Raw genomic sequence first — 13,619 nt, forward strand, 5'->3', positions numbered from 1 at the left:
TAAACAACAGAGCAGTATCTCCAAAGTTTTGAGGGAAAATGATTTCAAACCCCATCTAACTATCATTTAAGACTAAGGTGGGTAAAATAAAGACATTTTATATTCAAGGACTCAGAAAATTTATCGGCCATAAGGCCTATCTGAAAGAATTCCTAGAGGAAGTACTCCTGTAAAATAATAATGAAGAATCCTGGAAAAAGGTAGAAGTGTTATATAAGAAATAGTGCTAGAAAAAGAAATAAGGAAAATTAATAGACAAGGATAGATAACATAATGTAAAAAGGTAAAAGGAACAAGAGAACCAAGTATTAAAATTCCAGATGACCTCATTAGGGAGATGCTAGGAAAAGAATTATTGAAAACATGCTAATGTTCTTTCTCAGCTTGAATTGAGACTTGGATTAACTAAAGACATTAAGAAAAACATGTAAGTTTAAATTTGTTTGTTAATTCAAAAGCAGAAATAAGGTGTCCAAATTCCCTCACTAGAGAGAGAGAGAGAACGAGGGAGAGAGTGTGTGCACGCACAAGTGCACATGCTTGATTATTTCAAAAAAAAGAAAAGGAAAAATAAATGCAATAAACGGAAAAGCCTAGTAAATAGAAAACACAAAACAAAGCAGTAAACAAAGTAATTACAATAAATGTCATTGCATTAAATTTCCCTGTTAAATGACTGAAATTAAGTTTCAGTTAAAATTGTCATTACCTCCTCAAAAAGTTAAACAGAATTGCCACATAACTCACCAAATCCACTCCTAAGTATATACCCAAGAGGACTGAAGATATATGTCCACAAAACCGTAAATGAATGTTCATAACAGCATTATTCTTACTAGCCAAAAAGTAGAAACAACCTAAACGTCCATCAACATTTGAAAGGATGAATAAACAAACAAAATGTGGTATATATCCATATAATAGAATATCATTCCACCACAATGATTCACGCTACAATGTGAGTGAACCCCCGAAACATTATGCTGAGTGAAAGAAGGCAGTCATAAAAGTGACACTTGTGTACGTATGATTCCATTTGTGTGAAATGTCCAGAAAAGGCAAATCCATAGTTAAAAAACAGATCAGTGGCTTCCAGGGGCCAGGAGAAGGGAAGAATGGGGAGGGACTGTTATGGGCACAGGGTTTCTTTTTGGGGTGATGAAAATGTTCTGGAATTACTGGTGATTACGCCATTGTGTGAATATACTGAAAAATAATAAATGTATACTTTAAAAGGGTGGATTTTACGGTATATAAATTGTCCCAATTAAAAAAATCATTACCACACATCAAAAACAGAAGTCCAGCTTTACACTGGCCCAAAGTGTCATGGCTAGAATAAAATAATCATAACTCTATTTTTGATAATAGCATAAGAAGGTTGGGTGATTCTGTTTCACAGAAAGTTAAGTATAAGCCTAGGCAAATTATTAAAAATGACCACTTCAGGACACTGGAAAACAGCCAATGGTGGACAATAATCCAAGATATGTTTAAGTCATGAAAAACTGCATAGGGTAAGAACTATAAGTTTATGGTCTTCCTGCCCAGGGATGTTTCCATCTACCTCAGCTTAGGCAGTGAAAACTCATAGCTTCACTGGCTGGAGGTTGTACATTCCATTTAAGGATGAGACTTTGGAAGCAAGAGAATTATGAGAGGCTGAGATAAACTCTCCAGATTCTTGGCTGACTGCTAAAGTATGCATGTATGTGAAATTGAAAAACTGAAACCCTGGAGAGATTTGTGAATTTGCTGTGATGTTGAATGTGTTCTCTAATTCACACACAGCTCAGTTGACAAAGCGTGAATGCCTTTGAGGTATTTGAGCTCTCTGCTCAAATCATTTGTTGATCACTAATCTAAGCAAGTTCAGGTGAGACCCCCTAGAGAACTAGGAGAATTGGGGGGGGGGGGGGAGGATCTGAGCAGAGACACCAGTAGCTACACACTGTAAGGGACAGAGAGAGATTTTGCAGTTTCAGTCTAGGCAAGCTTTCATAAGAACAAACAGAATACAGACACATTACGATGTATTATCTACAATTTCCAATGTTTAACCAAAAAATAAGACATGAAAACAAACAGGAAAGTGTGACCCATAACTTGAGAAAGAAAGCAGACAACTGAAACTGACTCTGAGTGGGCCCAGATGTTGAATTTAGCAGGCAAAGACTTGAAAGCAGCTATTACAAACATGTTCAAATAACTCAAGGAAAATATACTAATAATGACTGAACAAATATGGACTCTCAGCAGAAAAAAGAAAACTTTATAAAGAAAGAATCAAGTGGAAATTTTAGATCTGGAAAGCACAATAAATAAAAAAACTCACAAAAGCTGAAGAGCAGATCTGAGGTGAAAAAAGAATCAGTTAAACAGAAATATCTAATTTGAAGACCAAAGAGAAAAAAGAATGAAGAAAAATGAACTAAGTCTCAAAGAGATCTGAGAGACAATATCAAGTATATCAGCATACAAATAACTGGAGTACTAGGAGAAAAAGGAGTAAAATATTGTTTCAATAAGTCAAAAACTGCTCAAAGTTGGTAAAAACATTAGCTTATGGTTCAAAAAAACCTCAACAAACCCAATAACCTCTTGAAAAATTTCAACCACCAGGCAATACATTTTATGCCCGTCATATTAATAAAGAAAAAAGAAAAAAAAGAGAAAGAAAAAGAAGTGATGAGGAATGAAGAAAATAAAGGAAAGTTTTTTATTTTTAATAAAGCCCAATTTACTATTTTTTAGGAAAATGTTCAGTGTTTTTAACGTCCTCTCCAAGAAATCCTTGTTTCTCCATGGTCACAAAGATATTTTCCCACATTTTCATTGAGGTCTAGGATTCCCTCATCTTGACTTAAATTTTGTGTGTGGTGTGAGATGGGGTGAAGCTCACCTCCCCTCCGGGTTTATACAGTTGCTCCAGCACAGCAACACTTGTTGAAAAGACTTTTCTTTCACTACTGAATTGTCTTGATGTCTTTGTCAAAACTGAATTGACCATGTATGTGTGCATCTCTTCCTGGACTCTCTTCTGTGTCCACTGATCTTTCTATCTCTTATGCTAAAACTACAGTCTTGATTATTGCAGCTTTAAAGTAAGTCTTAAAATTAGTCCTCCAACTTTGTTCTACTTTTTCAACATTGCTTTGGCTATATTAAGTCCTTTGTTTTTTCATCCACATAAATTCTAGAATCAACTTTAAAAGATGGTTAGAATTTGGAGGATTGTTTTAAAATCAAGATAAATTTAGGGAGAAATGACTTCTTAAAAAAATACTGAATCTTTAATCCACAAACATGATGTGTATCTCCTTCTATTTAGGTCTTCTTTATCTCAGCAATGTTTTGTAGTTTCAGTGTAGATATCACACTTTTATTAAATTTATTTCTGAGTATTTCATGGTTTCCTTTTGGGTGACTACTATTGTAAAGGGTAAGATTTTTAAACTTTTGTTTTCTAACAGTTTGCTGCTATTTTATAGAAATATAATTGGTTTGTATATGTTAATCTTATATCCCAAGGCCTTGCTAAATTCACTCGTTAGCTCAAGAAGGTGTTTTGAGAATTCTTTAGGATTTTATATGTAACTCTGTATGCCTTTTATTTCTTTTTCTGGTCTTACTGCATTGGCTACAACCCCTGGTACAATGTTGAACAGAATTTATCAAAGTGTACAATCCTTGCTTTGTTAATTGCAGATTTCTTATACACACCTTTGATCAGATTAAAGATATCTTCTAGACTTTGTTCCCTGAGTTTTTTCTTCTTTAATCATAAACAGGTGTTGGATTTTGTCAAATACCTTTTCTAAACTGAGAAGATCACATGGTTTCCTTCCTTTATTCTGTTAATATATTATGATGACTGTTTTTCAGATATTAAACCAACTTTGCATTCTCGGGACAAACTCCACTTGGTTATGATGTATTATACTTTTTGTATATTGCTGGATTTAATACACTTCATATATTTTTTCTTGTAAAATCTTTGGTTTTAGTATTAGACTTATGCAGGCTTCAAAAGATGAGTTGGCAAGTACTATTCTCTTCTATTTTCTAAGAGATTGTATGTAAGACTGACATTATTTCTTCCTTAAGTGGTTGGCAGATGTTTTCAGTTAAGCTGAGCCTACAAAATTTGTTTTATAACAAATTTCATTAAAAACATAGATATAGGGCTTTTCAGATGTTCTATTTTTTTCTTCTCATTTTTGATAAGTTGTGTTTTTCAAGGAATGTGTCCATTCATCTGAATTGTCAAACTTATTGATATAAAGTTGTTCATACTAGTTTCTTATTATTAGTCTTTTAATGTCATTAAGATCTGCAGTGATCTCTCATTCCTAATACCGGTAATTTTTTTTTCTTTGAACAGTCTTGCTAGGCATTTTTCATTTTTATTAAAGCATCTGGCTATGTCACTTTTCAATATTAGTTTGTTTTCTGTTTCACTGATTGTGCTCTTATCTTTATTTTTGCCTTCCTTCAATTTACTTTGGGTTTATTTTGCTCTTTTTTCACCCTAATTTCTTAAATTGGAAACATGTAATTAATTTTAAGCCTTTATTTTCTTTTAAAAAACAGCTCTATTCAGGTCAACATATTTTATATATCATGAAATTCATCCACTTCAAGTATAAAATTGAAGACTTTTTGTAACTCTATTGAGTGGTACAATCACCACCATAAATCAGTTTTAGAACAGTTTCATTTCCCCAGTAAGATCCCTCATGTCCATTTACAGTTAATCCTGGTTTCCACCCCCCATCTAAAGAAACTACTAATCTACTTTCTAACTTTGTCTTTCCTGGTTATTTCATATGAATGAAATCATACAATACAGGGTCTCCTAGGCCTGACTTCTTCCACTTAGTATAATTTTTTGAGGTTCGTCCATGATGCAGCATGCGTCAGTAATTTGCTCCTTTTCATTGCTAGTAGTATTCTATTATATGGATATACCACATTTTGTCTCCTCATTCATCAGTTGATGGACATTTAAGTTGTTTCTAGCTTTTGGCTATTATAAATAATGCTGCTATCAACATTCATTACAAATCTTTGTGTGGGCAGATGTTTTCATTTCTCTTGGGGTGAATAACCAAGTGTGGAATTGCTAGGTTAAAAATGTATGGTAGTTCTTTAACTTTTGGAGAAACTGTCAAACTACTTTCTAAAGTGGCTGTGCTATTTTACATACCCACTGGAAATATATAAGGGTTTCTGCATCTCCACATTCTCACCAACATTTAGTATTGTTTGTCTTACTCTAGTTGGTGTGAAATGGTATTGCATTGTGGTTTTAATTTGCATTTCCCTTACAACTAATTATATTGAGAATCTTTACATGTGCTTATCAGCCATTCATATATATTTTTGATGAAATGTTTGTTCACATCTGTTGCCCTTTTCTAATTTTTTTTTTTTCTGGATGCAAGTCTTTATCAAAGTGTTCTGCACATATTTTTTTCCAGTCTGTTGCTTATCAGTACATTTCCTTAATGGTGTCTTTTGAAATTAAAAAAAGTTTTAAATTTTGATGATATCCAATTTATTAATTTTTTCTTTTATGGCCCATTCTTTTGGTATATTTATAAGAAACCTTTGACTAACCTAAGGTCTTGAAGGTTTTCCTTATTTTCTAATATAAACATTTAAATCAATTTCCCTTTAAGTAATATTTTAGCTGTATCCCACAAACTTTGCTATGTTTGTTGCGTTTTCATTATGATTTAGTTAAAAATATTTTTGTATTTCCTTGTGAACTCTTGTTTCACCTACAGGCTATTTAGAAGTATGTTACCTAATTTACAAATATTTGGGGCTTTTCAAGATATAACAGTATTAATTTTGTTGTGGTCAGAGAACATACATTGTTAGCTTTTGGACATTTGGCCCAGCATGTGGTCTATGTTGAATATGTATTCTGTATCTGTTTAGAGTAGCATTCCATAAATATAAATTAGATCAAGGTGACTGATAGTACTATTTCACACTTTGAGATTCTAACTGATTTTTTGCATAAGTATTCTATCAATTATGAGTATTAAAATATTCAACTGCAATTGTGGATTTGTTTTTCAATTCTGTATTTTTTCTCCAACTACACTGAACTTGTTGTTAGGTATGTATACATTTAGGATCATTATGTCCTCCTTATAAATGATTCATTTATTATGAAATGTGTCTGTACATATTTGGTAAAAGTTGAAGTCTACTTTGTCTGGGATTACTGCTTACTGTTTACATCATTTCTTTCTTACCCAATTACTTTCAACCTATCTGTGCTTCTATATTTAATGTGCATATATGTAGAAAGTATATTATTGGATCTTGCTTTTTTTAAAAAATCTAGTCTGACAGTCTCTGACTTTCAAATGTAATGTGTAGTCAATTTACATTTTTTGTAATTATTGATATGGCTGGGTTTAAGCTATCATTTTGCTTCTTATCCCATCTGATTTTCACTCCTTTGTTCATCCTTTCCTGCCATTTTTATTTGTTTCTTGGGTGTGGGAGAAAGGGATGGGTTAGTTATACCCATTTTTTTGTTGTTGTTCTCGATATTACAATATACAGCCTTAACTCATGATAATCTACTTAAAGTTATTCTTGCATCACTTCACATAAAATAAGACCCTTAGAATAATTTACTCCATCCTCTTCCTTTATGCTACTATTGTCATATATTTTATATCCAGATGTTATAAATCCTACCACTCAATGTTATAAATTTTGCAATGAACAGCTGCTTTTTAAAGAAACTAAGAGAAAAAAAAGACATTCTCACATTTACCCACATATTTATCATTTCCTTTCTCTAGGTCTAAGTTTCCATCTGGTATTATTTCCCTTCAGCCTGAAGAATTTCCTTTAGCATTATCTTATACTGCAGGCCTGCTCTCAATAGAAACTCTCAGCTTTCATTTATCTAAAGGATATTTTCATTTTTGAAAGAAATTTTCACTAGAGTTCTAGGTCTAGAGCTTTTCTCCTTTAGCACTTTAAAGATATCATTCCATTGTCTTTTGGTTTTGGTTGCTTCTTATGAGAAGTTAGCTGTCAACTGTACTGTTGTTCCCTTGTATGTAACTAGTCTTTTGTTCCTCAGCTTGCATGATTTTCTTTCTATCTCTGGTTGATTATTATGTATCTAAATGTGATTTCTTTTCTATTTTTCATGCTTGCAGTTCACTGAGTTTCTTGGATCTGTAAGATTTTTTTTCACCAAATTTGGGGAATTTTAGGCCATATTCTTCTGGTTCACCAACCATGTGTATGTTAAACTGTCTGATACTGTTCCACAAGTTACTATGGTTCTGTTCATTTCTTTCCCTCAATCTTTTCTTCTCTGTGTTCTTAGATTGGTTAATTTCTATTGATCTGTCTTTCAAGTTCACTGAGACTTTCTTCTGACATCTCCAATCTGTTGGTAAGTGCATCTGGTGAATTTTTCATTTCAGGTACTGTGCTTTTCACTTCTAGAATTCCCATTTGATTCCTTTTTATAGTTTTCTTTTTCTTTTTTTGCTGAGATTCCCATTTCTTTATTCATTGTGACTACATTTTTCATTAAGGCCTTGAAATATTTACAATAGTAGCTTTAAAGTTCATATCTGCTAATTCCAAAGTGTTGATCATCTAAGGGTCTACTTCTATTGATTGCTTTTTTCTTGACTATGCACCATAGTTTCCTGTTTCTTCTCAAATTGGTAGTGTTTCATTGTACACTGGACATTGTGGATGAACCATTGTAGAGACTATGGGTTCAGTTATCCTCCCTTCAACAGTTACATCATTAGCTGATTACCCTGAGGCTTGGTTTTAAACTTTGTTCACATTGTACTTTGTTTACTCTTAATCTTAAGACATAATCTTTACTCCTGAGCCACCACCATTTTGAGATCCTAGTAAAAGTTCTGGGGTGTTTACTAAGCCCCCTAAGTAAAATTCCAAACTCTGTCTCCCCTAAGGAGAACAGAAGCTAAAATTACTGCCCATCTTTTTTCAATCTTTCAGTTATTGCTTTTCACTAGCCTCTTTGGAGTTTACCCTTACACAGAGTGGTTTAAAAGTCAGCTAAGGATTTCAGTTCAGAGGAATTCACATACAGATTGAAGGTCTCCTCCTCTTTTCTCCTCTCTGCTTGAATTTTAGCCACCTCACACTGCACAGGCTGGGAGTGCTTTTAGAGGGAAAAACCATATAAATATAAATCTTGGCTAGCATGTTTCCTGGCTTTTAAGGGTCAAATTCTCCAGAGAGGTGTTTTATATATTTTGTCCAATGTTTATAATTGTTATCTATGAGAGAGTTAGTCTTCAAAACAATACAAGCTTCTTTACCATTACCAGAATTCTTCATGTGGCTATTTTTAAAAAGCCAACTTAATCTCTCTAGTTGCTCATGCCCACATCCTTGGAGTTATCCTTAACTTGCCTGTTTCTCTCACTTCTGATATCTAATACTCTAGCAAATCCTTTTAGCAGTATCTTTAAAACAGATTCAGAATATGATCCATTTTTGCCACTTCCTCTGCTACCAACTAGTCCAAGCCATTATCTTCTCTCCCCTGAATTACTGCAATAGCTTCTTAACTGGTCCCCTTGTCTCCTTCATTCTATTCTACACAAAACAATCCACGTGTCATGAGTGATCCTATTAAAACATAAGTCAAATGATGTTATTCCTCTGCTTAAACCTCTCCAATGCCTTTTCATCTTATTCAAAGGAAAAGCCTTACAATGGCCCACAAGGTCCTATAAGATCTATCTAGCTCCTCTATGACTTTTTTTTTTTTTTAACCTTAGTTCCTGCGATTCACCCCCTTCCTCATTTTTTCTAGCCACAAGAGTTTTCTCTTGTATCTTAGACATTCCAGGAATGCTTCTATTTATGGACCTTTGTTCTGGCTGCTTTTAACTATTTTGCAGCTCTTATCCCAATACCCACCTGGATCAATCCCTCACCGTTTTTAGGTCTTTGCTCAACTGTCACTTTCTCAGTAAAGCCTTCCTTGGCTAGACTTTTTAATACTGTAACTCCCTTCACTGAGCCCATCATTTTATATCCCATTCCCTGCTTGTTTTTTGGTCATCTCATTTATAATCATCCAAAATACTGTATAATTTTCTTTTCTGTTTATTATCTGTTACTACTAAACTATCAGATGCATAAGGGCAGGGATTTTGGTATGTTTTGTTCACTACTATTCTCTCCAGACCCTAGACAATGTCTGGCACATAGTAGGCACTCAATAAAATATCTGTTGAATGAATGCATAATGAATCAATGATGTATTTTCTTTAGCTATCAGAGGGGGAAAAAAAAACTCTGCAAAGCCCTGTGTGTGAAAATATGAGGTGAATGAAGTCAATCTAAATGTATGTTTAAAACATCAAGGAATTTTCTTTACATTGCCCACAGGCTATATGAGCTAGGATATCTGATATCATATGGAAGTTGTATAAGTTGTGTGTATGTATCTGTGTATAAGAGGTCTCCCCAAAGCAGACAATATCCAATCAAATTCTACAGAATGTAATTTCAAAGATGGATTTGTTAACAATCTATTATTAGTATGCTTAGTGGAAATTTTAGAAACCTAGAGCAGTGATTCTTAAAGTAATTCAGATGATACCATGTCCAGAAGACATGGTGTTCTATGAAAAATATTTACTAAATGCCTTAATGCCACTAGTAATAATATGGTCCTTATCAGTGAGAATCTTAAAGGCTAGGGGAAGAGATGGACAAAAGTAACGACCACCCAGTGTGCCAGATGTTATTGCTAAGGTGGCTAAAGAAACACAGTAAAGGGCCAACCCCGTGGCTCACTCGGGAGAGTGCAGCGCTGGGAGCGCAACAGCTCTCCCGCCGCGGGTTCGGATCCTATATAGGGATGGCTGGTGCACTCACTGGCTGAGTGTGGTGCGGGCGACACCAGGCCAAGGGTTGCAATCCCCTTACCGGTCACAAAAACGACAAAAAAAAAAAAAAAAAGAAAGAAAGAAACACAGTAAAGGGTGGCCCAAGGGTTAAAATGACTTCCATAAAGAGCTGACATTTGATCCGAGGCTTCATGGACAACAGATTACACAGGTGAAGGAGGAAAGAAAGCTATTCCTAAGTAGAGTATATGCAAAAGCATGAATGTAAAAGACCACAAGTTTAAGGAACTACAAAAGCTAGTTTGGTAAAGCCAGAAATGGGGAGTGCAAAAAATGAGGTTGGATGAGACACAAAGAGGCTGGAACATCAATAACTCATTTAATTCCAGCATACAACAAGAGAGCTTTTACTTGTAGAAAATGACTACATTACAGCATTGCAATATAAAATCATAATCACAAGCAACACAGGTCCATTAAAAACTGTTAAGATAATGATGATTGATAGCTGGTTGAGTGTCTGATAATATTCATTTGCCACATGTTAATTTAATTGAAGATTAGTTGCTTACTATGCTTGTTAGTAATTACCTGAGTGGGCATCAAAAATTAAACAACTTATTGAAGAAAAATCCTTAAAGTTGAGAAAATTCTATTAATTAATTTTCCAGTATATTAAGAAAATACCACATTACTTGATTCTAAATGGTAGAAATACTTATTCAGAACACTATTGTCTATTACAATAGAGGAAAAATTGTTAAACTTGATATTTTAAAACATGTTTCTCAAAGGTTAAACATGATTTTCTTTTTTAAACATGATTTTCAAATGTTATTTTTACTTGTACTTTGCTTTTGGTACAGCCAAATATTCAACATTCAACTTGTTTTTCATAGTTCTTCATATTTTCAGAAAAATAAAAACAAATTTGCCCCTCCAAAAGAATATTATTGTCTAACAGGAGGATAGAATGAAACACTTGATGATTTATAGTTATGCTACAGAAAATATGGGAGGCACTCTTCCAGACACCAAAGTCACATAGAAAGTGTAAGGAAGAGACCACTTAACTAGTAGTCTTGGCTATCTAGAAAACAGCAAGGAAACAGGAAGTAAGCAAAACATTTGCTAAGCAACCACACAGAGAATGCAAAGCCCATGTACTTTATTTATAGGTGAAAGTCCTTATGCGTAATGTTAATAAACACAGGAACACAAAAAGCACAGCAGTCCAAGGCAGTTAGCTGCATAGTAAAGGCATTTAAGCTGGAGTAAACAGCTGTGCGCACCTTTAAGCAACCCTGAAAGCATCACTAAATTGAAGTGCCATATAGTAATTAATAGTATCAATGATAGCCCCAAGTCATCTAGAAAATGTTAACTTACGTTCAATGAACTCTTTTTTAGAAGGCAGGGAAGCATGTAATACATTTTGGAAAAATTCATCAAAACAGTTAAGACAAAAAGCACAGATGCTTAAAACTACAGGCTTTTGTAAATAATCTCAAAACCTCATATGTCTCATTTCTCCAATGTCATTCCAACATGTTAAATTTCTTACGGTCTGAAAACAATGTAGCTTTTAATGTATCTACTTTATACCTACAGTACCCTAATCACTCTACAGAATTTAATCCTCTTAAAATAATTGGATAGAACAGAAGTTCTTAACTTCAGAACTGTGGATGAACTTTGGGTCCATGAACTCCCTGAAATTATACGCAAAATTTGATGTCTATTTTTGTATGTGCAGTTTTCCAGAGGAAAGGGTTCACAGCTATAACTAATTCTTAAAAGAGATTATAAACCAGAAAGACTTCAGAATATTGGTTCAGTTTAGAAAATGTTTTGAGGAAAAAAAAACTCACTTATTCATAGTGAATGACTAACTTACCTTAACTTTTATTTAAATGTATTATTAATGTAAACATAATTAGCACCTATGCTATACATACGTGAGAACATTTATATAGTATTCAATATAAGCTATAATTTCTAAAACATTCAAAATATCCTTAACTTAAAAAAATGCTGTCTGGAAGGGCAAGTACATAGCCTACTGATCTTAAGTTATTTGAATATTTACATGCTATAACAAATTATATGTGTGCCAAATACATTAGGTATGTCTTAAGTCTTACTAGTATATTTGGACATAAGTGGTCATTCTGGCTAAGCCATTCCTAAGGAAGAATCATGAAACAAAAAATGTTTCTTATCACTCTACTATTCAAGAATTTCCACTGAAGCACTCTACTTACCTGTGTCTACACTCTCTTGAAAGTACCCTACATCTGATGTTTGGGTTGTTATTCCACACTTTACAGCAGAAACTCTCTTAACAGATCCTTACCTAACAGACTGATGGATTACCTGAGACTCTCCATTTACTCTGTAAAACATACTGAATGATGTTTATGGGATGCTTCTGGTTGCTAGGCTACTCTCCATCAAACCTGCACCATTCTGCTTCCATTGGTTAGGCTGTTTTGCTTACCAAGTCTGTTTGGTTTGTTCCCAAATATATTTATGCCAGTTTTCCATGTTGTAATTAAAATTTACTTCAATTTTATGTGAAGTGACAAAATAAGTGCCCCCTACTAAAAAGTTTATTATTTATTTGAATTCAAGCAAACAGTTTGAAAAGCTTCAATAGAAGAGACCCATACCCACACAGAATCGATTTATATGGAGGTGAGACAGCTGTAAAAGATTAGGATGATTATCCTGAAAATCTGAAAGGATTCTGTACTTGAATTACTTTTCAAGTATCTAAGTTCTAGATTCATTCTGGAGAAATCAACCTGAAAACTGATGTACTGTGGGTGCATTTGCATAAGAAAGACAAAGAGGAAATCTGATCTATAGCTCCATATTCAAAGAAAAGATCTTGGTTCTCTCATAAAAGACTGGTAAACAAATATATAAATATTTAAGATATGTAAGCATCTTTTTACCTTTAGATAATTCTTGCATTAACCGACAGTTTTGGTTGAGTAAACATCCTTACATTCTGATCATTTTGGATGATATGGATCCTACTGTATGTGATCTATGATCAAGATACTAAATTCTTGCTAAGATATCAGAAGTTAATGGCTTTCTATGGTTAATGCTTTACCCCAAAGGTATAAACTTAAAAGGAGAATTTTAAGCATCTTGTCAGTCCAGTGAGGGACCAACTTTGCTTCTCTGCAGACTCAAGAGAGATAGTTTTCTTTACCCAAACAGACCACTTGTGAAGACAAAAGTGTCTTCTCAGGAGGCAAATTATTAAATTTTCCATCCTGGGTTTAGTTTGGCCATCAGCCAAGAATGAATTTGACAAATGGATAGGAACCACAATCTATAGTATGACTGTGTGAATTTTTGGCTGATACTCTCCAGCAAACCACAGAAATATTCTTTTATTAGGTACTGAATCTTATTCACTTGGCTCTGAGAGTTAGACAAACTTCCAAGTTCTAATGGGTTTAACTGTTACTCCTTATATATTGACTGTAGCAGCAGGGATTTTCCAAGGATTTTTAGAAAACAGAGCAGACTGAAGGTATACCATCTTTAGCAACACAAGAAATTAATGTGAGAAAAATGTAATTTATAATTTACATGGTGTCGCTTGTCAAATATTTATTTCATTCTTAGCACGTATGCATCACTGTGAGAAACTATAAACTATAGTAATATTAGTGAAAGGATTCACTAGAATCACATTAA

At 33.7% G+C, this 13,619-nt stretch overlaps 1 protein-coding gene across 4 annotated transcripts in view; it reads right to left on the reverse strand.

The window, feature by feature from the left end:
• RASA2 (RAS p21 protein activator 2) overlaps positions 1-13,619 on the reverse strand; it is a 111,341-nt gene that overhangs the window by 6,989 nt on the left and 90,733 nt on the right. The window lies entirely within an intron of this gene.

This window comes from Cynocephalus volans, chromosome 11 (assembly GCF_027409185.1).
Source record: "Cynocephalus volans isolate mCynVol1 chromosome 11, mCynVol1.pri, whole genome shotgun sequence".
Classification (NCBI taxonomy): domain Eukaryota; kingdom Metazoa; phylum Chordata; class Mammalia; order Dermoptera; family Cynocephalidae; genus Cynocephalus; species Cynocephalus volans.